General features: G+C 47.7%; 1 long non-coding RNA gene across 1 annotated transcript; it reads left to right on the top strand.

Annotated features, from left to right (window-relative positions):
* Nucleotides 1-257: 257 nt before the first annotated feature.
* Nucleotides 258-20,610, top strand: LOC121134436. Its single transcript, XR_005871516.1, has 3 exons — nt 258-368; nt 2,239-2,492; nt 20,571-20,610. It is a non-coding gene; the product is annotated as an uncharacterized LOC121134436 (long non-coding RNA).
* The last annotated feature ends 2,027 nt before the right edge of the window (nt 20,611-22,637 follow it).

The raw sequence follows: 22,637 nt of genomic DNA on the forward strand, positions 1-22,637 counted from the left end.
TTGCCCTGTAGACCAGACTGGCCTCGAACTCACAGAGATCCGCCTGCCTCTGCCTCCCGAGTGCTGGGATTAAAGGCTTGCGCCACCAACGCCCGGCTCAACCACGACTTTTCAAACATTCTCTGTTTAGTCTCCAGAAAGGGAGCAGGCAACAGGGCGGTAGTAAGATAGAAGCAGGGTGGCTGTTACACCATTTCTGATTGGGTAGTGATGAGCAGGGTGGCTGTTACACTGTTTCTGATTGGGTAGTGATGAGACGGCAGCAGGGTGACTGTTAGATGCTGTTCAAGAAAATGGGCAGATGTCACTACTGTGGTATGATCAGTTAATTTTCCAGGCAGATGAACTATGAGAGAGCTGGACAGTAGGTAAGGAAGTATTAACACCTCAGTTCCTAGAACACTGGCCCAGCATTCAGGAAACCCCCGGTTCGGTCCCCAGCACCCCATAAACCAGGTGTCGTGGCACACACCTGTGATCCATAGCTCTTTGAAGTCAAGGGCAGGAAGCTCGGACATTCAGGGTCATCCTCGGCTATATAACGACAGGGCTAGCCTGGGCTGTTGGAGAGTTTGTCTTGAAGGAGGAGGATAAGCAGTTGGCTCCCGAGGCCAACACCAGAACAGCAGCTTTCTCTAGGGCTTCCTGATGGCTCTCAGGCCTTAAAAGGCAGCTCTGTTGGTGGTATGCATCCTAGCACTCTGGAGGACAACCTCCTAAGCCACAGAGAAACCCTGTCTCAAAAAGCAAGCAAGCAAACAAACAAACAAACAGAAAAGGACAGCACTGTTAAATGCATGCGACTCAGCACATCCGCAAGTGATATCCATAAAGGGATTTTGGAAGACTCATAATCCGCAACCAAACTGAACCCCTCTCTACCAAGTGAATGCCTTAGGCTAGAATTCAAATCATAGTTTGTCTTTCAGCAGTAGGACCCACGGTTATCTGGACAGAATGAGATTTTACAATAGGAACTTCATATCTTTTTTGTTTGCTTTTTCAAAACAGAGTTTCTCTGTGTAGCCCTGGCTGTCCTGGTACTTGCTTTATAGACCAGGCTGGCCTCAAACTCAGAAGTCTGTCTGCCTCTGCCCTGCCTCCAGTGTGTTGGGATTAAAGGCGAGCGCCACCACCACTAGGACTAATTTTTAATGATTTTTAATTCTGTGTATGTGAGGTTGTGTGTGTGGTGATTGTGAGTTAAGACCGCTGGTCCCTGAATTTAGCGAGCTCTTAAAACAACTGCTACTACTATTATTAATTTAGAACCTAAGCTCTCACAAATTAACCAGTGCGTTGTCATCTGAGCTCACCCTCATGGATGGAATGTTTGTTTAAGTGATATGTGGAATGGGTGTTTGTCGTTCTGGGGACAGTGACAGATTGTACAGGGTTGGCTGGTTTCATTGCTTGTCAGGGTTTTCACTCAAAAATCGCCCAGGAAGAATGGACACCAATACTGATCTTCAGTAAGAAGGAAAGAAGGAAAGTGGGTACCTGCAATGCTAGGGCTTCATGGCCAGCCTGGGCTACATAGTGAGTTTGAGTGGAGTTTGGATGAAGTGGCGCCCTGTCTAAATAAATAAAAATAAGTAAGTAAATAAACAAAAAAGAACAAAAGGGAGAGAGCGAGATCTGATTCCTCACAGGGGAGAGGTGAGAACTCACTGTGCATTCCAGTCCATGGCCTTTCCAAGAGTAACTGGCTCACACACACACACACACACACACACACACACACACACAAACACACACACGCAAACACACACACACACAAACACACGCAAACACACATACAAACACTCACACAAACACAAACATACACACACGCAAACACACACACAAACACACACACAAACACACGCAAACACACATACAAACACTCACACAAACACAAACATACACACACGCAAACACACACACAAACACATGCAAACACACATACAAACACTCACACAAACACAAACATACACACACACGCAAACACACACACAAACACACACACAAACACATACACAAACACACCAACACACACACAAACACATACACACACACAAACACACAAACGTGGGATATAACGAAAGAATCCCATGTGGCCTCTCAACCCCATCTCTGCCCTTGCCCTATTACACAGCAGATAAGCAGCTGAGACGTACCCTCAGGCCTTGTCCTGAAGTAGCCCTCAGGTACACTTTCCCCTGGGAAGGTGCAAACCACATCCTCTCCTCCTTACAGGCACCTGAAAACCGAAGTGTCATTCTTGGGGAACCAGTGAGTTTCCTGGGCTTACGTGAGTGAGGGGTGACGCATAAGCCGGTGGATGACCACAAGGCAATGGATGGCGGCTTCCTCACAGAGGCATGGATGGAGTTCCCAGAGTTCCCAGCTCAGGTTACTTTCTACCTGAGGCAGTGAGGCCCTGAGGCCACGAGGACCTCGCAGTTAGGGCAGACCGACTTACAAGAGGCCGAGATGTGCTGGAATCTCAGGTGAGGACCCTCTCCTGTGAGGGAACGTCAACCGTCAACCAACTGCAGGCTGGACTCCAGGGTCTCTGGGAGAGCAGTCGGCCACTCCAACAGGCTGGGCTCCTTCGCTTTAGCTAATTTTGTTTGCTTTCTCACAGTGGTGGGGGGATTGCTTCTGTGGACCGCAGTGTAAAATATGTCATATGTAATAGCGCCTCTGTTCACCCAGGATCTCTCTTCCTCCCCTCCCCCCCCTGCAGTGGGGGTCCCTATGTGTTACCCAGGCTGCAGTTCTCTTGGGGTTGGGGTTACCAGAGTGGGTCACTATGCCTGATGCTCTCTATATACATGAGCTCTGTCTCTGTCTGTCTGTCTGTCTGTCTGTCTGTCTCTCTCTCTCATTTCCCTTTCTTGAGCAGCAATCTTCATCCTAGTGATAAGCAAATTGTGCATTCAGCAGGAAAACCAGAAAAACAAAACCAGAAGTCCCCAGGCCAATCATTAAACTGATTCAAGGGGAAAGAATTGTCAGCCTTTTGTCACGTAAGCCAAATGAATGGTCAACCTGCTCAAACCAACTTTTAATTAGTCTCCTACATAGAACTGACTCTGCTGGGAAGATTTGGGATCCTAAAATCAAACCAAAACAACACCAGTAAAAGATTTTAAAGGAAGCCTGGCATTGGTGGTGCACGCCTTTAATCCCAGCACTCGGGAGGCAGAGGCAGGTGGATCTCTGTGAGTTCGAGGCCAGCCTGGGCTACAGAGTGAGTTCCAGGACAGCCTCCAAAACAATACAGAGAAACCTTGTCACAAACCCTCACCCCCCCACACAAAAAAAAGATACCAGGTAGTCACTGTTAAATGTCTAATGAATGAATGAATGAAAGAATGAATGAAATCTCTGTGCCACAGCTTGAACCCCGAGTGTCACCTGCCTCCTAGGAAAGCCCTTCTGTGTCCCTTGCAGCTCTGCTCTTCTATGCAAATGACACAATGGCCAGGGAAGGAGCCCGGTGTTGTGTTTACTGACAGGCTTCCTTTGTTAGGGCTGAAAGGAGATGTTCTTTCCCTCCTTCCTCTTCCTCCTCCTCCTCCTCCTCTTCTTCCTCCTCCTCTTCCTCTTCTTCTTCTTCCTTTTTTTTTTTTTCCGAGACAGGGTTTCTCTATGGCTTTGGAGGCTGTCCTGGAACTCACAGAGATCCACCTGCCTCTGCCTCCCAAGTGCTGGGACTAAAAGCGTGCACCACCACCACCCTGTGAAAAGAGATGCTCTAATATATATATATGTGCAGGATTTTGCTGGCAAGCCCATTCTCTGTTCAAGAATGTGGCTTCTCTCTTGTGTAATGGCCTAAAAATCTGGGTCATTTAGCAAATGTAACTACTTTGGGGTGCACAGAAGCAGAAGTCCGTGGGGTTCCCTTTCTCCAGATTGCCCTGCTCCTCTGAGTGCTTCTCCATACCTCGTAAAGTTATCATCGTTAATGAAAATATGCCTGCTGTGCGGTGGGGGGGGGGGCTCTGAGCCATTTGCTTCTTTCCTGTCTGTAGAGGGAAAGGACTGTAGCCTGAGCAAGGCTGAGGGTTTTATTGTCACGTCGTAAAGGAGCAAATGGCGTCTGTCAATACAAAGCCGGTGAGAACCTTAGTCTGGGGAGGCCATCAAGAGTGTCAAAATGGATTTTGATTAACCTGGGTCCGACATCTTTTTATTCTGCTTCCTTCGCTCTACAGCCTACAAATGCTATTTAAAAAAAAAAAAAAAACGTCCAAACAGGAAGCTGATGGCCATTAAAGCCCTGCAGGGCCACCCCTTACTGAGCGACAGTAAATAGTTCCGCATCCAACCCATAACTAGCCAGAGGGACATATTTGCACACTCAGGCTGGGCCTGCTGAGGGGTTCTGCGCAGAATTTTCTCTCCCCTAAGCGCTAATTCTCACACGTTTTCCATATTTGGTCATAAATATCTTTTAGACACTGGTAAAAATGGCCAGAGTGTTTATGAGCTTCGAAAGAGAGAAAAAAGAAACAAGGAACAAGGATGGCAAATGTGAAAACGGAATCATCCTGGGAGGAGTGACTCAGGAGGGGGAGGGGAGGCCAGAGACCCACCCCTACCCCCTTCACTGCCCTGGAAGTCGTTAAGGGGTGTGTGTCTCATAAAAGTGTTTACTAAGTGGTCACGGCGATTCAGGCCTGGGCAGGTGTGGGGACACTGCCAGGCTGGGTGGCAGTCACAGAGCAGCCTCGGGCACGGAGAACTGGGAAGGGGATTCCAGGAGAGCCTCAACAGACAGCGTTCCTAACAGACTCCAAATCTGCAGTCAGCTGGCTGGGAACTGACAGTCCCAGAGGGAAGTGTCCTCCCAGGGATCTTCACACCTCGGTGCTGGATCTAGATTTGTTCTGATCTGAAAACAGAGAGGTCTCCTTCCTTCCTTCCTTCCTTCCTTCCCTCCTTCCTTCCTTCCTTCCTTCCTTCCTGCTTTCCAATATTTCTTGTAAGACAACATTTTTTGTTACTTTTATTACATCTTATGTGTGCGTGTGTGTTCTCATACCATGGTGTATGTGTGCAGGTCAGAGGGCAACTTTCAGGAGCATGTGCTCTCCACTAACTGGGTCCTTTGGTTTGGTGACAAACAAGCGCTTTACCTAATGAGTCATCTCACCAGCCTGAATTAAAAAAAAACATATATTTTTTAAATTTATTGAGATATTTTTACATAAAAATTATATTTTATTTATTTGTGTGTGCGTGCATGGATGCAGGCACGAGTGTCATGGGGTGCCTGAGGAGTCAGGGAACAACTCACAGAAGTTGATTTTCTCCTGACACCTTGTGACAGCAGGGAATCAAACTCAGGTTGTCAATACTTTCTGGAAAACGTTTCTAACCGCTAAGCAGTCTCTCTGCCTCTCCCTACATTTGTGTATGTGTGGTGTGGTATGTGTGTGGTGTGTGTGGTATGTGTGTGTGTATGTGTGTGGTGTGTGGTGTGGTGTGTGTGTGGTGTGCTGTATGTGTGTGTGGTGTGTGGTATATGTATGTATGAGGTGTGGTGTGTGTGTGGTTTGGTGTGGTGTGTGTGGTGTGTGTATGTGTGTGATTTGTGTGTGTGTGCTGTGTGTGTGTGTGGTGTGTGTGTGTATGGTGTGTGGTATATGTATGTGTAAGGTGTGGTGTGTGTGTATGTGTTGTGTTGTGTTGTGTAGTGTGTGTATATGTGTGGTGTGTGTATGTGTATGGTGTGTGTGTGTGGTATATGTATGTGTAAGGTGTGGTGTGTGTATGGTGTGTGTGTGTGTGTGTGTGATGTGTGTGTGGTGTGTGTGGCATGTGATGTGTATATGTGTGTGGTGTGTTTGGTTGCATGGGACAGATGTATGTTATCACATTGTGTGAGTGTGAGAGGAAATTTGAGAGTGAGTTCTCTCCTTCTATGTGTGAGCTCCAGGGATTGAACTCAGTCCTCAGACTTTAGCACCTTTACCCACTTGAGCCATCAAACTAGCCCCTTTAGTTCTTTTTTATTTGTATGTTTTCCTGTGTGTGTTTGTGTATCTGGAGAGGGTGCGCACAGGTGTGCAGATGCCTGTGGAGGGCAGAGGTGGACAGCAGGTGTCTTCTTCAATTGCTATCTGCTTTTTGTTGTCATTTAGGATTTATTTATTTGTATTTTTTATTCAGATGAATGTTTTTGCCTTTGCATATGTCTGTATACCACATGGATGCCTGGTGCCCACAGAGGTCAGAATTGGGCTTTGGATCCCCTAAAACTGGAGTTATGGGCACCAGTGAGCAGCCATGTAGGTATTGGAAACTGCCCAATTCCCCTGCAAGAGCGGTAATGACTCTGCATGGAGGTGCCTAGCGCTCCAGCCTCCACTTTATTACAGGCAGGCCCCTCAGTGAAGGTTTGATGGTTTAGCTGGATTTCTAGGAACTTCTCATCTCCCCTCCCGGCACTGGAAAGACGGGACGCGCTCCCCGTTTCTGGAGCTATGCACACAGGTCCTCTTGCAGAAAGTACTAGACTGACAGAGGCATCTCTGTAACACGAAACATAAAAGACCCAGGCACAGATACTGGGATTCAAGCTCCAAGCTGAAGATCAGAGAAGCAAAGCAGCTGGCCACTAGCTCTCACTCTCCCTCAGACAGAAAGGTGATCCTGTCTCCAAGTCTCAGACTCTGCTGCCTCTCCTCAGTGTGACTGGCGAGAGACTGACTACCAAAGACCCTGTTCTATCTTTTTTTTTTTTTAAGATCTATTGATTATGTGTACAGTGTTTTGTCTGCATGTATCCCTGCCTGCCAGAAGAGGGTGCCAGATCTCATTACAGATGGTTGTGAACCACCATGGGGTTGCCAGGGATTGAACTCAGGTCCTCTGGGAGAGCAGCCAGTGCTCTTAACCTCTGAGCCATCTCTCCAGCCCCCCTGCTCTTATCTTTTATACTTCTCTATTACTGGAATTAAAGGCATGAGCTCTCTTCCTCTTTTAAACTGATTCAATCTCGTGTAGCCGTTGGTGGCCTTGAACTCTCAAAGATCCATCTGCCTTTGTCTCCTGGGTCTTGGGATGAAAGGTCTGTGCCACCACTGCCTGGCTTCTATAGCTAACTAGTATGACTGCTTTGCTATTTTGATTTCCAGTGGTTTTGACAAATCATAAACAATATATCACCACATATCTCCCCAGCCTAGTCCAGGGTAGCCTTGAAGTCACTGAATAGTGTTGGAATTCTGATGCTCCTGCCTCTACCTCTAAATCGCAAGGATTATAGACATATAATAGACCCAGGGCCTCCATGCATGCTGGGAGAGCACTCTATTACCTAGCTTATAGGCTCAGCCCTGATGTCCTGCTACAGGTTTAGTGGGAGGCAGACCACGATACACAAGACACCCAGAGTCCTTATCTGGCCTCCCTGTGCACACACACAAGGCGCGCACCTGTGCACACACAGGCACCTCCCCTCCCAATAAAGAACACAACACAAAATGATAAATAAATAAATTAGCACACTGTACAAGTTTTAGTCGATTTGCAGCAACTCTGCTGTGGGTGAAAGAGGCCGCAGGGAGCTGGACACATGGTGAATGATTGCCTGGGTTATTTATGGGTGGCAGCGATTAGATGGGCAAGTGAAGGCTACAGGGGTCGCTTTGTCATTCATGGAATTTAAAACGTGCCACAATGAAAAGTACTAGGGAAATGCCAGCTTAAAATACAGCGCTGAGAATCTGGGAGGCTTTGAAAGGCCATGAGCTCTGGCTTCTCTCTGGACCCATAAAGATCCAGGGAGGCTGCCGCAGGCGAGATAGTAGCTGCGGTGGGCGGCGGGATAGTGAGGGACTGGGGTGGGCAGGATGGAGGCCAAGTGGGCAGGATGGAGGCTGCCGGCTCTCATTGCTTTAAGTGACTCCCACCAACAGTGAGCTTGAAAACTCTTCTTGAAAAGGCTTCTGGAATATTTTTTATGGCTTAGCTTTCTTTCCTTTTTTTTTTTTTTTTTTTTTTTTTTTTTGGTTTTTTTGAGACAGGGTTTCTCTGTGGCTTTGGAGGCTGTCCTGGAACTCGCTTGGTAGTCCAGGCTGGTCTCGAACTCACAGATATCCGCCTGCCTCTGCCTCCCGAGTGCTGGGATTAAAGGTGTGCACCACCAACGCCCGGCTATGGCTTAGCTTTCTATAGTCCATAATTTTCTGTCTCTGAAAAATTGGTCTGAGTTCCTGTGGTGATTTTTCCGTACCCATCCCCCAGGAGTCATTTTGGAAGTATCCAGGGAAGAAGCCTTCAATCCTATCATTCACTAGAATGGGGGTGGGGTGGGGTCTTGTTATAAAGAAACTAATAGGGCCAGTAAGGCAGTTCAGGGGATGAAGGCACGTGACACCAAGTGTGAATACTGATAGGGTGATGGAGACAACCACATCTTCCAAGTTGTCCTTTGATGCTAAATAGATATGTTTAAAAAAAAGGGGGGGAGAAGGAGGAGGAGGAGAAGGAGGAGGAGGAGGAGGAGGAGAAGGAAGAGAAGGAGGAGGAGGAAGAGGAGAAGAAGAAGAAGAAGAGGAAGAAGGAGGAGGAGGAGGAGGAGAAGAAGAAGAAGAAGAAGAAGAAGAAGAAGAAGAAGAAGAAGAAGAAGAAGAGGAAGAGGAAGAGGAAGAGGAAGAGGAAGAGGAAGAAGAACTAGTCTTGGTGGAGCCTGCTTGTCATCCCAGCTCTGAGAAGACAGAGACAGGCAGATTCCTAGGGAATAAGCTCACCAAATTATCCAACTTGCTGAGCTCCAGGCAAAAGAGACCTCCTGTCTCAAAAACATGGTGGACAGCATCAGAGGAATGGGACCCGAGGTTGGCCTCTGGTCTCCACACATATGTGTACACAGACACAGATATAGAAAGATACATGAAAAAGAAAGGAAAGAAGGAAGGAAGGAGAAAGGAAGGCAGGAAGGAAGGAAGAAGGAAGGAAGGAAGGAAGGAAGGAAGGAAGGCAGGAAGGAGAAGCAAAGATGAGCATGGTGACACATGCCTGTCATCATAACACTCAGATGTTGAGGCAGGAGAAGAGTGAGCTTGAGGCTAGCCTGGCCTATATAAGATCAAAATGAACCAGGAAAGACAAAAAGGACTTCTACCCTAGAATATTCTGGCTTAGTAACTAGTCCCCTTAGTAATTTTAACTCCCAAGCATCCACCTGGGCATGTAGATAGGCCCTGTGGCTTGGTCAGAATTTCAAAGAGGATTTACAAGATCACCTATAGCTGGGTGTGGTAGTGCCCCTCTTTAATCCCAGCACTTGGGAGACGGAGGCAGGGGGATTGTTAAGAGTTTAAGGCCAGCTTGGTCTACATAGTAAGCTCCAGGGCAGCCAGGACTGCAAGGTGAGACCCTGTCTCACAAACAACATTAGCAAAACAAACAAAACCACCTTGGATAGAAGAGGAGGATATGAATGACTCATGCTCTTGTTGTCCATGTTTGTAAACATTTGAAAATTATCATAGTACAGCTTAAACAAAAAAAGCGGGGTTGGAGAGATAGCAGGTAAAAGCACTGGCTGCTTTTCTAAAGGACCAGGCTTCGATTCCCAGCTGCCACATGACAGCTCACAGTCATCTGTAACTCCATTTCCCGGGGATCTGACACCCTTGCACAGACATACATGCAGGAAAAACACCAATGCATATAAAATAAAAATAAATAATCATTTAAAAGAATAGAGTGCGCACTGCTTGCTTTTGTAGCAACCCTGGTTCAGCTCCTAGGACCTGTGCTGCCGCTCACCACCATCTGTAAATCTGTAACTCTAGTTCCAGTGCCTGGTCTACAAGCGCTAGTTCCAGGACAGTCTCCAAAGCTGCAGAGAAACACTGTCTCGAACCCCCCCCCCAAAAAAAAGGAGAGGAGAGAAAGAAAAATTGGGACATGAAAAGATTATACAACTCCTTTGGGGGAAATGGCAGCATATTTCTTAAAGATATTTTTGTTTTGTTTTTCTCAAAAAATTGACTTTATGTCTGATCAGCCCAAGTTTACAGTAAAGTAAGGGATAGTCTATTCTGGGGCTCTCAACTAGGTCAGGACTCTCTCTCCCCTGTAAAACCAACCAGTCAAACCAAACAAAACAATGGACAAAGGGGCTTAACAGCATCCTTAGAATTAATGAGAGAATAATGTCTGAGTTGCAGTTATGACCGTTGTTTGGTTAAAAACAACACAAAGTAAGTTTCTTTTTGTAGCTTTGATTTTCATTTTTTTTAGGATAAAGGTCCAGTTCAAGTCCCATTCCCTAGTACTATAGAATTTAGTTACTACTAAAGGAACATTAATTTGAGTAATTGTTCTGCAGAATGGAGACAGGAATCTTAGACCTGTGTTGTTTTGTTTTTGTTCTTTTCTTTCTGTGTTTGTTTCCTTCCTTTTACAATTGTGTTTTATTTTAAATATAACCATAAAACCACAATTTAGTGTGTCATTCTTCTCAGTACAGAAGTTAAAACAAAAGCCACGCCCAGGGCATTGGGTTCTGCATTCAATTTTGGGGGTTGGGGGTTGGGAGGTGGGGGTGTGGAGGGTGTTCATTTGCTTGTGTGTATGATTTTGAGGGGACCTGAGTAGCTAAAATTTCAACAAAGTCAACTCCCTGTGTTTCTCCCTCATTGTCTTTCTATTGACCCAACAAACAGGACTCTGTGTGGTAATGGTTTAAGGCCAGAGGAAAAGGGGCCGAGAACCTGGCAGCATTTCTCACTTGCAAAGAAGGGAGAGGGGAAGGCATTTATTCCTGTCAATTATTGACACCTCACCGTGGAGGCCAGATAATCTTTCTTTCTCCCCCACCGGCTCTGCTCTGGAACCCAACTTTGCATTAAGAAACAATTCCCAGTGTATGGGAAGCAAGTCCTTTGTGGCCAGAATGAACACTTTTTCCTCTGGGCTGGCCAAAGCTGTTCAAACAAGAGCTCCGTTGTCCCTTTCAGAAGCAGATAATAGGAAACTGAAATGAAATCTGGAGGTCATTTGGCCTCTTCCACTCAGAGGTACACATGCCAGCTCCAAACCCTGCAGCTTGTTAGCACATGACGAGTTACCCCACTCGTATCTTTCACAGGGGAGGGGAAGGCTATCCAGTGCTCTGGGAAGGCAGTTAGGATGGAAATTCATCATGCTAGGATTCTAACTCTGAACCAGATTTCCGGGACCCCACCAAACAGGCTTTATCTAAACCAAAATAAAAGTCATGGTGGTCAGAACACAGGCTGGTGTGACAGGGACTACTGTTTATTCAATGTTCAGAGTCAGATGAGTGACGGCCTTGCAGTTGACGCTAAAATCTGGATTATTTTATAAATGGTATTTTTTATGATTTATTTATTCTTACTTTATGTGTATTTGTGTTTCTTCTGCATGCGTGTCTGTGTGAGGGTGCTGGATCCCCTGATGCTGGAATTACAGACAGTTGGGAGCTGCCTTGTGGGTGCTGGGGATTGAACTTGGATCCTTTGGAAGAGCAGCTGCCTAGAAATTATTTTATTTTCTTCCTCCTCTTTATCCTTTCTAAAAATTAGTGTACTGTATGGTTTTGTGTGTCAATTTGACACAAACTAGAGTTATCCGGGAGGAAGGAGCCTCAGTTGAGGAAATGTCTCCATGAGATCCAGCTGTAAGGTATTTTCTCAATTAGTGATCAATGGGGGAGGGCCCAGCCCATGGTGGGTGGGGCTATTCCTGGCCTAGCATTCCTGGGTTATATAAAAAGGCAGTTTGAGCTACTCACAGGGAGCAAGCCAGTAAGCAGCACTCCTCCAAGGCCTGTGCATCAGCTCCTGCCTCCAGGTTCCTGCCCTGCTGAGTTCCTGTCCTGACTTCCTCCAGTGATGGACTGTGATCTGAAAGTGTGAGCCACATAAACCCTTCCTCCCCAGCTTGCTTTGTGGTCATGGTGTTTCTTCACAGCAGTAGAAACCCTAACTAAGACAATTAGTTATTATTAATTTTAATCGGGATCTCTCTCTGTGTCTCTCTCTCTGTCTCAAGATTTTATTTATTTATTCTGTATACAATATTCTGCCTCCATTTGGGAGAGAGCACTAGATCTCATTATGGATGACTGTGAGTCAACATGTGGTGCTGGGAATTGAACTCAGGACCTCTGGGAGAGCATCCAGTGCTCTTAACCTCTGAGCCCTTTTTTGGGGGGGAGGTGGGGGCTTTGAGACAGGGTTTCTCTGTGGCTTTGGAGCCTGTCCTGGAACTCATTCTGTACACCAGGCTGGCCTGGAGCTCACAGAGATCCTCTGCCTCAGCTTCCCAAGTGCTGGGACTAAAGGTGTGCGTCATCACCGCCCGGCTACACAGGATCTCATTATGTGGTCCTAGTTGGCTTAGAACTCTCTATGTAGACCATGCTGGTGTTGAACTCAAAGTTTGTCTGCTTGTCTCTGCATTTCAGAGTGCTGGGATTAAAAGTGTTTATCACTTTCCCTGGCTAGTATTCTCTCTCTCTCTCTCTCTCTCTCTCTCTCTCTCTCTCTCTCTCTCTCTCTCTCTCTTTTTTTTCTCTATCTTCTCTTCTCTTTTGTTCTCTCTCTCTTTTACTCCCCCCCCTGTGTGTGTGTGTGTGTGTGTGTGTGTGTGTCTTTTGAGACAGGTTCTGACTGAGCTCATCAATATTCTATACTCCCTGCAACAGGACTATAACCATTTACTACTCTGCCTGTCTCTTTACCCAGGTTTTGGGGTTTGAACTCAGGTACATGTCATCCTTGTGTAGCAAGTACTTCTTGAACTGAGCTGTGTCCCCAGGCATCCAGGTATTTGTCACAACAATAGAAAGTTGCTAGTATTTCATACTTTTACAAATCGTAGCCCGAGGGTATCCAACACATTGAGTGAAAAATTCACTAAGTTAATTCCAACCCAACTTTTTTTTGTTTTTAAACAGGTGGGAACACTGAGGCCCAGTAGTCTTGGCTGGCACAGGCCTAGCCCCCTGTATGTCCCTCGCCCTGGGTGTCCTCCTACCCAGTCCTTTCCCTAAAGATAGGCAGCTAGGGACTGATCACTGAGAAAAACTGCATTCCAAAGGTCACGGTGTCTTTTCTGGAGAGTCGGCTGGTGAGGCTAGGTCAGGACTGTACCAGCGTTTCTAAGGTCAGAAGTCAGATAGGCCGTGGCACCTTGGCTGGGGTCCCTGCTGAGCCTGGATTCTGCTCCTGAATTCAATTCTATGGCTACTGCCTCAGGCTGTGCCATAGTCCCTAGGGCCCAAAGGACAGCCACTGAAGCCCCATTCCTGCTCCACACAATTCCTGCTCTCAATTCATGTGCGTGTGCATGCATAGAGTGTGTGTGTGTGTGTGTGTGTGTGTGCGCGCGCGCATACACGCACATGCCAAGCTGAGCATGTCTGTGCTCTAGAGATGGTCCCCAAGGTAACTAAAACATTCAGATCTCTTGGTGCCTTCGGGGAGACCCTCAGCTCTGGACCCCACCAGTACTGACCAGACCGAGGGAGAGAAGGAGTCTCAGGAATCTGTCATAGCAACCAGAAAGTTGTCCATTTCCTGGGACATGTGTAGACAGAGCCAGCTCCTTTGCAGCAGGAAGGACCTCGGAGTCAAACTGGTGGGGGGGGGCAAGGAACGAGTGAGAAGGGCTTAGCCACGCCCTTGCCTGTCCTGATCTGCCCAGCTCTGGAGTGGATACCACATGTGACAGTCAGAGGCTAGCCTCTGAGAGTCTGTTCTCTCCTTCTACCTTGTGGGTCCCAGGATTCAAACTCAGGTCATTAGACCTGGCAGCAAGTGCCTTTATCCGTGGAGGCATCCCATGAGCCCCGGCACTTGTGCCTTGGAAACCCCACAGAAGAGGCTTTCGTAAGAGCACTCTCGCCTTAGTGCAGTGGCAGGGCTGGGTGACAGTCTGGGGCTCTGTGTGTGTGACTTGTATTATTAATCATATTTTCAAAGCCCGAGGAAGTGCGGGTTGACAGCTATTGAAATCCAATATTTTCCATACAAATGCATTTCACTCTTCTGAAAAATCATTTTAGTCTTCCAAAATCCATTGCTCAGCATAGCTGCTTGCCCACTTGGGGCACACGCATTTCCTCCAGAATAAACCCAGCAGTATGTCAGCGTCCCGCATCTGGGGCAGATGCGCTGTTGCAAGATCCCCTTTGCAGCTTTGAAACACAGATCTCACCAAATACTCTGTGCCCCCCCCCCATCCAGGCATAGTGGGGACGGGCATTGAATTACCAGCCTGTCACCGACGCCACGGGCTCTCTCATTCCTTTGAACAGGAGCTGGGCTTAAGAAGAAAGTTTTTAATAAGTAGCTGCTCCTCCTTTGATATGCACATCTGGATAGGAGGTCTTATCTGCAGCCAGCTAAGGCTGCTTCCTGAGGGTAAACGGTAAAAGAACAACTCAAAATAACAAAAAAGGAATAAACGTGCCAGATGCCTGGCAAAGCCGGACAATGGGAAAGAAAGCAACTATTGACAATTGAAGCAATCATTTTAGGGGCCCACTGACTCAAGATTTTTTTTAAGGGATTAGGAAGAGTCGGTTGACAGGCACTGCTGTATTCTGTTGGAAATTAAGGGGGGGGAGGATAACGCCAAGCATGCTATCAATCACTTGGGGGTTAATTTTGCTTCTGTCCTGGTCTGGTTCTGCAGCTTAAAAAAAAAAAAAAAAAACTTCCCTTTTTCTTTGTCGCCCTCTGTTTAAGCACAGTTAACTCTGAGGCCCCGACTCAAAGATTCTGAGTCACAAATTCCCTCAGGGATGACAAAGGGTTTCACACAGACCGAAAGCCCCAAGGAAAGTGACCCTGGGCTAGAACCGCGTTCCCGAACCTTCTCTCCCACGCAGTTTTAAAGCTTTGGTTTATTCCGATTCTTTCCATACCAGATAGGTCCCTCCCACCTTCTTTTTCTTGATTTCTTCGTCACCTTTGTTAGGATTCTTTGGGAAATGTTACGATTTTTTTCCTACTTTGGGGACTTCTCCAGGCAGCTTCTGTCCCCTGCTCGGTGTGGACGGGTGTGACTTTTTCCGGGGCTAGGGCGGGATTGGCTTAGGTGATGCACAAATATGATTTCCAGAGGCCTTTGTTCTTTTCAAAGGAAGCAAGACCGGCTTGCTTTGTAAACACGCGCTGGGGACTTGAGTAACTCTGCGGCTGATTGTAACTGATATGTTAATAGGCAAGTGAAACTCGGGCTTTACCTACGTGGCTCCCTAAAGTGGGGCTCAGGATGGTGTGGGGGGAGGGCGGGCCGGGCCAGGCTGGGTCCCCGGCACCTCTCTCAGCCTCCCCGGATAACGCGCCTGCGTTGATCCCGCATTAGCATGCAGCAGGCATGGGAAAAGGATAGACTCCTACGCCACTGTCATGGCAACTGAAAAAATGGCTGCTTTCGAGGGGTGGGGGGAACAAGGGCCACAGGAGAAGAAAAGCCAAGGCCTTGACTCTTTTTTTTCTGTTTGACATCTGTTGTTTAACATAGAAAATTGTATTATCATGAAGAAGGCGCGGCTATCCGGCTTGAAGCCTCGCCTAGGAATTAAGGGAGTGCAATTCTGAAGTCAAGAGTGAATAAGTCCTCCAACATTTCCACCTAGAGCTGAAAGTCCGTCCCCCTCCCCCCCTCCCCATTATTCCAGGTGTAGGGAGGAGGGAGGGGGAGAGGCCTGTAGGGCAAGCATGGAGTCTTGTCAGTTTTCTTCATCTCTCTCCCTCCCCTTCTTTAAAAACGCATTTTGGATTTTTCTGAGGTAACATTTGAAAGGGCTTGTGATCACAGACGCAGCAACGCAGAGAATACAGCTACGGTTTGTAAACAAGGGTGGGGGCCCAAGGGTTACAGTGGTTATTGCTGGCCACTGAAAAGGGCGGGAAGGCTTGCCCCTCCCCCATGGGTCCCAGAACCTTGCTCACTTGATGGATTCCCGCCCAAGAAGGGGCTTTTATTTCCTTCCTTCTGTGTCTCCTTCCCAAATTTCTTAAAAACATTTATTTATTTATTTATTATTTATTTAACGTGCTCTGTCTGCATGTATGCCTTCATGCCAGAAGGCATCAGATCCCACTATAGATGGTTGTGAGCCACCATGTGGTTGCTGGGAATTGAACTCAGGACCTCTAGAAGAGCAAACAGTGCTCTTAATCTCTGAGTCATCTCTCCAGCCCTCCTTCCCAAATTTTTATACAGTGATCACTCACATAGCGATGAAATATTTTAACGGGACTGCAGATACTGATATTTAGAACTCCCAACACTGACCTAAAACTTCCATATTGCCCTGGAGGGTGTGTGTGTGTGTGTGTGTGTGTGTGTGTGTGTGTGTGTGTGTGTGTGTGTGTGTGTGTGTTTTCTTAACACGAAGTGACTTGGGCTGACCAGATGGCTCAGTGGGTAGTGGTGCTTGCTGCCAAAGCTGATGACCTGAGTTCAATTCCAGGAGTCCCCTCACAATGGAAGAGAGAACCACTTTCAAAAGTTGTTCTCTAAACTCCTCCACAAGTGCGTGCACCACACAGTCTCTAAATAAATGCATGTTTTTTTTTTAATGGAAATTTAAATGCAGCAACTTCCAATCCCACTTCATGGCTCGCAGGGGTAAACAGCTCACAGCAGGGGCTCAACAGCAGCTGCTGCCCACCCCCCCACCCCCAGCCAAACGGAGCCTTTCCAGGAAGACTGAGATTAAACCCTCGATAGGAAGATCAGATAAGTCCAAACAAAGGCCATGTATATAATTGCCATCAGTCATCAGCAAAGTTAGCATTTTTAGGTGGGGAAACAGAAAAAAACAAAAAACAAAAAAACAGAGGAGCCCAACCTAGGGCCACCAGTTAGTGACCTCAAGTTCTGTAATAACGGGGTCCTGAGGAATACAGGCCTGGGAGGGGCATAGAAGCCTAAGAAATCGGAAAGGTCGGAATGGAATTGTTTGTTTTTCCAAACTGTTGAGTAAAGTTACAAGAAGACGCCAGGGTAAAGCCACAGATAATGTATACTGTGGCTGCAGGGTGTCACCTATAGATTGGAGGATTTACTTGGGGGGGGGGACCTAAAGGCATTAGAGGCTCAAGTCTAGCAAGGAGGGACTGCTGGGTTCATGGCATGAAAATGGCCTGACTCCTGACTTTGCAGACAAGGGTGTTGGCCAGCCTGTGACATCCGGGCTAGCCTGGCAGAGGAATCTTTTTCGGCTCCTGTTTTGTTGTTGTTTTCAGCTTCTAGGTTTCAGCAGTCCTTGTCAGAGGGGCCTAGAGTTTGACATTTACAATTCTAGATTTTTCATTCTGCCAGGCTCCCAGAAGGGCAGCCTGCTGGCCTTTTTTTTTTTTTCCATAGTCATATTTATTGTACATCAACTGAGGGAAACCTTCCCATTGGCCCTGGAATGGGGTGAGGGGCTCCCGGAAGATCTGAAAGGCATATCTTTGGGGATGGGGGACAAAGTCCTCCAGGAACCTTTCCTATTCAAATCTCCTGCCTTCCACCCAGAGGCTCATCCACAGGTTTTGGAGATCAGAACACACTCCCTAACACAATCCTAATAAAGTGGACCCCATTTCATCCAGTAGTGTGTGAAAATCACCCCATGAAGTAAAAAAAAACTTGGATTGACTTCAGATTTTCTGGCTCAAGCTCCAAAAATGGAGAAACTAGACCAATCGGGAAAGTTTCTCAACTGTCAGAAAAAGAGAGCACATGGGAGGGAGTACATGTGGATCTAAATCACGAGGATCACTGATAACACTGAGGGGGGCGGCTTCCCATCAGATGCAGCCGGGTCCTATCCCTGCGAGGGCCACCTCCCCAGAGCCTTTGCAGCAGATTTGTTCCCGAGCTCAATCTTGGCCTCTCACACCTGCCCCCAGCTCTCTCAGACCAACAGGCTGAGTGAAGGAACTATGAAAATTCAGTCACCCAGTGACTTGGCTCAGAGTAAAGAAGCTTGCTATCAAACTTGGACCTGGGCTGCCATAGTGGGAGGAGAGAACCATGTCCTGCCGTGGAAATTGGTGACTGTTAGGAGCTGAGCCGTGTCTGCTCCAAATCCACCAAATGACTGTAGATGGAGGCAGAAGCTTTAAGGAGAGAACTAAGGTTAAAACAATCAGTTTTCAGGGATGGAGAGATGGCTCCAAGAAATTGGATTTGGGTCTCATCACCCCTGTTGCTATCTCCCCCTTCTGGTCTCTTCTGGTATTGCATGCATGCGTGTGGTGTACGTACAGACACACAAATAAAAGTAAACACAATTTTTTTTTGGTTTTTCGAGACAGGGTTTCTCTATTGTTTTGGAGGCTGTCCTGGAACTCGCTCGGTAGACCAGGCTGGCCTCGAACTCACAGAGATCCGCCTGTCTCTGCCTCCCGAGTGCTGGGATTAAAGGCATGGGCCACCAACGCCCGGCAAACACAAATTTTTAAAAAATTAGTTGCTTTTCTCACCACTGTCATGAAAGCAACTGACAAGAATCGATGGAGGGGGTGGGAAATTCCTATTGGCCCATGGTTTCAGAGGGTTCCAGTTCATCATGGTGCGCGCATTCAAACAAATATATAAATCTGCTACCGAGTGGGACAGGACAGCACCTTAAGAATGATAATAATATATAAATCTGCTACCGAGTGGGACAGGACAGCACCTTAAGAATGATAATATATAAATCTGCTACCGAGTGGGACAGGACAGCACCTTAAGAATGATAATAATATAAATCTGCTACCGAGTGGGACAGGACAGCACCTTAAGAATGATAATTAAGGTTGCCTTTGAACACCCCCCGTGATGTGCTCTCACATGCACAAATAAATAAAGTCAAAGGCAGGTCTATCTCCTTCCCTGTTGGGGGATCGGGGCAGAGTAGCACCATGGTTGTCCCTCTATTGGCCTGTTCTCAGATGCAAGTACCAACACGTGGACTAAATTTTGCACCCCTATGCCACTATTTACTTCACTTAACAAGAACCTGAAGGTCACCAAGAGGTGGCATCAGAAGATCACCAATACCACTGATAACCAGCCTTCCCACCTCAGCAACCCTGTCCAGTCCTCACAGTCACAGGAAGCTGTCACAGCCAGGCACAGGCTCCCAAAGCAGACACTCCGTGGCCGCCCGCAGCGCTTTGGGAAAAAGCACTGTCAACTCCCCAGGCCCACAAGCCCTGGAAGCCAGATATATCTGCCTTCATTTTACATCTTTATTTTGACTGAAGGCACAGAGGTCCCCTCAGACTCCTGGAAGAGCAAAATCTAGGACGGTTCACCCTCTCAAGGAGGATAATTACAGCAGAGGGTGAAGCCACACCCCGAACAGAAGTGCATGATGGGGCACTGACTGCTGGGGACACTCGCAGGACCAGCACTGAGAATGATTGAAGGACACCAGTCACCCCAGGAAGGCTTCACTAAGCATATCCTCTGCTCTTCACTTCTGCATTTAAGCCTAAAGGTCATTCAGTACCCTGAGGATGGGTGTGGGGCCCCTGGATGCCTTCATTTCAATGGGATCGCACTGAATAAATCTCTCTGCCTTTCACCAAGACCCATTTCTTCCATTGGTGTATCAGGGACAGGTGACCCAGCCTAGCAGTAGAAGGAAATCTATCTTTTCTGGAGGTGGGGGACCCTTCAAAAAGGGTCTTTTTTATTTTTGAAGATGTATTTATGTGTATGAAGGCTTGGTTTGCATGCACGGATGTGTGTCACACACATTCCTGATATTCTCAGAGTGTAAAAGAGGACATGAGGTTCCTTGGAACTGGAGTTATTAATGGCTGTGAGACACCACCGTGAGGGTGCTGGCATTTGTGCCTGTGTCCTCTGCAAGCGCAAAGAGGGCTCTTAACCATGTCGTCTCTCCTGAAGTTTCTTAGTAGGCTCCCCTTCCGTTTTTGTGGTCACAACTAGGTTACATGCTTGCTTCTGGAACAATCTCTGGCAAAGGAGTTCTAGGATCTGCAGGTGGTGATGGGCTCTTACCCCCACTTCCAAATTTGACAAGAGAAGTGGAGGTTGGGAAGGAGACATGGCTTCAGGTCACTTACAGGTCCCTGGCCGGCTGCCACATGGCCCACCTGGCCCGGTTACAGTCCAGACCTGAAACGACCAGGCTGATGCACCGGGGTGCTCTGCTGGAAGGTGGGGGGTATCCTATTGCGGCACAGATGCCCCCGGGCAGAGGCATTCAAACTCACGATGAGGGAAACAGATAAATCCCAAGAGGCTTCAATCTCCATACAGGCTGCTTCCTGGAAGGTGACACTGCAGCCTCTTCTGGGACAGAATTCTTCCTCAGTCCTTCTCTACTTAAAGGAGCTGAACCCTGGTCCTGGGGAGATGGCTCGGGGGATAAAGGTGTCGGCTGCCAAGACTGGCCACGCCTGACCACAACTGTACACTTGAGTTGATGCACAGGAACCCACATTTGTAGAGGGCCCTAAATAAGGTTAGCATAATAGAAGCCATCTTAATATTCCTACTGTATTCTTAGAGACTGACAGTTAAGTTTCTGTTTCTCTGTGTTTGCTTTCTCTCCTGCACAGCATATTTTCAAGGCCTGCAGCCTAGACTCCCCCAGCTGCAGACTTGTGTCCTTGGAACACACCCTGCCAAGGAGAACTTCTGCTCCCCCGCCCTTCTGCTACCTGCCCTACTTAAGCCCTGTTGATACTTCTAATAAACGAGACTTGATCAGAATCCTGTCTTGTCTGTCTCTCGTGTCTCTTGTCCCCCATTCTCACTCCCTCCCCTAGGCTCCCTGTTGACTGACCCCGAGGGCAGGGGCACATATGGTCGATGGATGGAACCAACTCCCAAAATTTATGCTCTGTCCCCCCCACGTGTGCTGTGGCATTTGTATGCTCATATACAAAATAAATGAAATTCTTAAAAAAGCTACTAATGATTAATGAGCAAAGAGTTCAGAGTTGTCTTATTTCCCTGTTTTTGTTTTGTTTTTTGGATTTTTTCGAGACAGGGTTTCTCTGTGTAGCTTTGGAGACTGTCCTACCTGGAACAGTTGTTTTGTTTTGTCTTGCTTTTTAAAGGTGCGTGCGTGTGTGCGCGCACACGTGTGTGTTTGTGTGTGGGGGTGCATGTGTGTGCGTGTGCATGCACGTGCGTGCGTGCATGCACCACACGTGTGTGTTTGTGTGTGTGCGGGTGCACGTGTGTGCGTGCATGCACCACCAGTGTGCAGGTGCCCACAGAAGGAGACGAGGTTGTATCCCCTGGAGCTGAAGTTACAGTTGGTTGGGAGCCACTGTGTAGGTCCTGAGCACCAAAGCCGGGAAGAGCGGTGAACATTCCTCATTACCCAGTCATGTCTGCAGCAAACCCTCCTCCTCCTCATTTTATAGAGCAGAAAAAGAGACAGGGACAGAATGTGCTCTGGACTCATCCCTTCCAAAGGTGGTCGCTTTTTCCATAGCCGAATACCACCCACAATGGGAGAAGCAGTCACTTCCAACAGAGAGGGGAATTGTGGATGGTGGTGTTTAGTCCTTAGCTTTGCGTCTTTTTGGTTTTTAATTATGAATTTATTTTTGGAGACAATGCCTTGTTAGGTAGCCCAGGACTGGGGATCCTCCTGCTGGTCTAAGGAGTAGAATTTCAGGCATGCACCCAGCTGGAACCCTGTACCTCAGGGAAGGCTTCCCTTAGGCTACTTCCCTGTTACTCAGCTGAAGGTGTGAGATCTGAATAACCTAACTGGAAGAATGGAGAGAGGGAGGGAGGGAGGGAGGGAGGGAGGGAGGGAGGGAGGGAGGGAGGGAGGGAGGGAGAGAGGAGAATGGGGTTGAGGGTGACAATAGGTAATGCTGCTGGTGTGACTGCTGTCAGCCTGGCACCATGCAAAGTACTTCCTTGTATAAAAACTGGGGTCACACTTGGTTGTGGTGGTACATCCCTGTCACTCCAATAATTGGGGGTATAGGCAAGGGGATCAGATGTTCAAGGATAGCCTGAGCTGCACACAGAACTGGAGGCCAGCTTCGGCTATATGAGACCCTGTTTCAAAAACGATGGGGTACGGAGATGGTTTGGTGGGTAGAGTGCTTTCTGTTTAAGTTCAAGGACTTGAATTTGGAGGAAAACTAAGTATGACAGTGGGCACCTGTAGGCCTGGGTTGGAGGCTTGGAGCTCAGGTGAACCCTAGAGTCTCTCTCACCAGCCAGTTCAGTCAAAACAGTGGACTCCAGGCTAAGGGAGAGGCCTGTGTCGAGAAGCAATAAAACGGAGGGCATTAAAGGAAGACATCGAACAGTAACCTCTGACCTTGGTACTGCCATGCTGATGTACTGATGAGCGCGCGCGCACACACACACACACACACACACACACACACACAGTGTGAGCACACACACCACACATGCATGGACGCACATCCCACCACCACCAGCAGATTGGGATCCCAAGCTGGGTTGCTGTGGACCCATCAACAGGAGGTGGGTCCCGGGCCCCTTTACAGGCTCAGGAGCTGTGGAATAAGTAATCCCAGCAGGAGCTGAAGGACTCGGACCCTCTGCCGCTCCAGCCCTGGGGAACCATGAAGAGCACAGACTGAAGAGTGTCTCTCCTAAGACGTGTCTGGGTCCCCAACCGACAC

The sequence above is a fragment of the Mesocricetus auratus genome, unplaced genomic scaffold (assembly GCF_017639785.1).
Source record: "Mesocricetus auratus isolate SY011 unplaced genomic scaffold, BCM_Maur_2.0 Super-Scaffold_100028, whole genome shotgun sequence".
In the NCBI taxonomy this organism is placed as follows: Eukaryota; Metazoa; Chordata; class Mammalia; order Rodentia; family Cricetidae; genus Mesocricetus; species Mesocricetus auratus.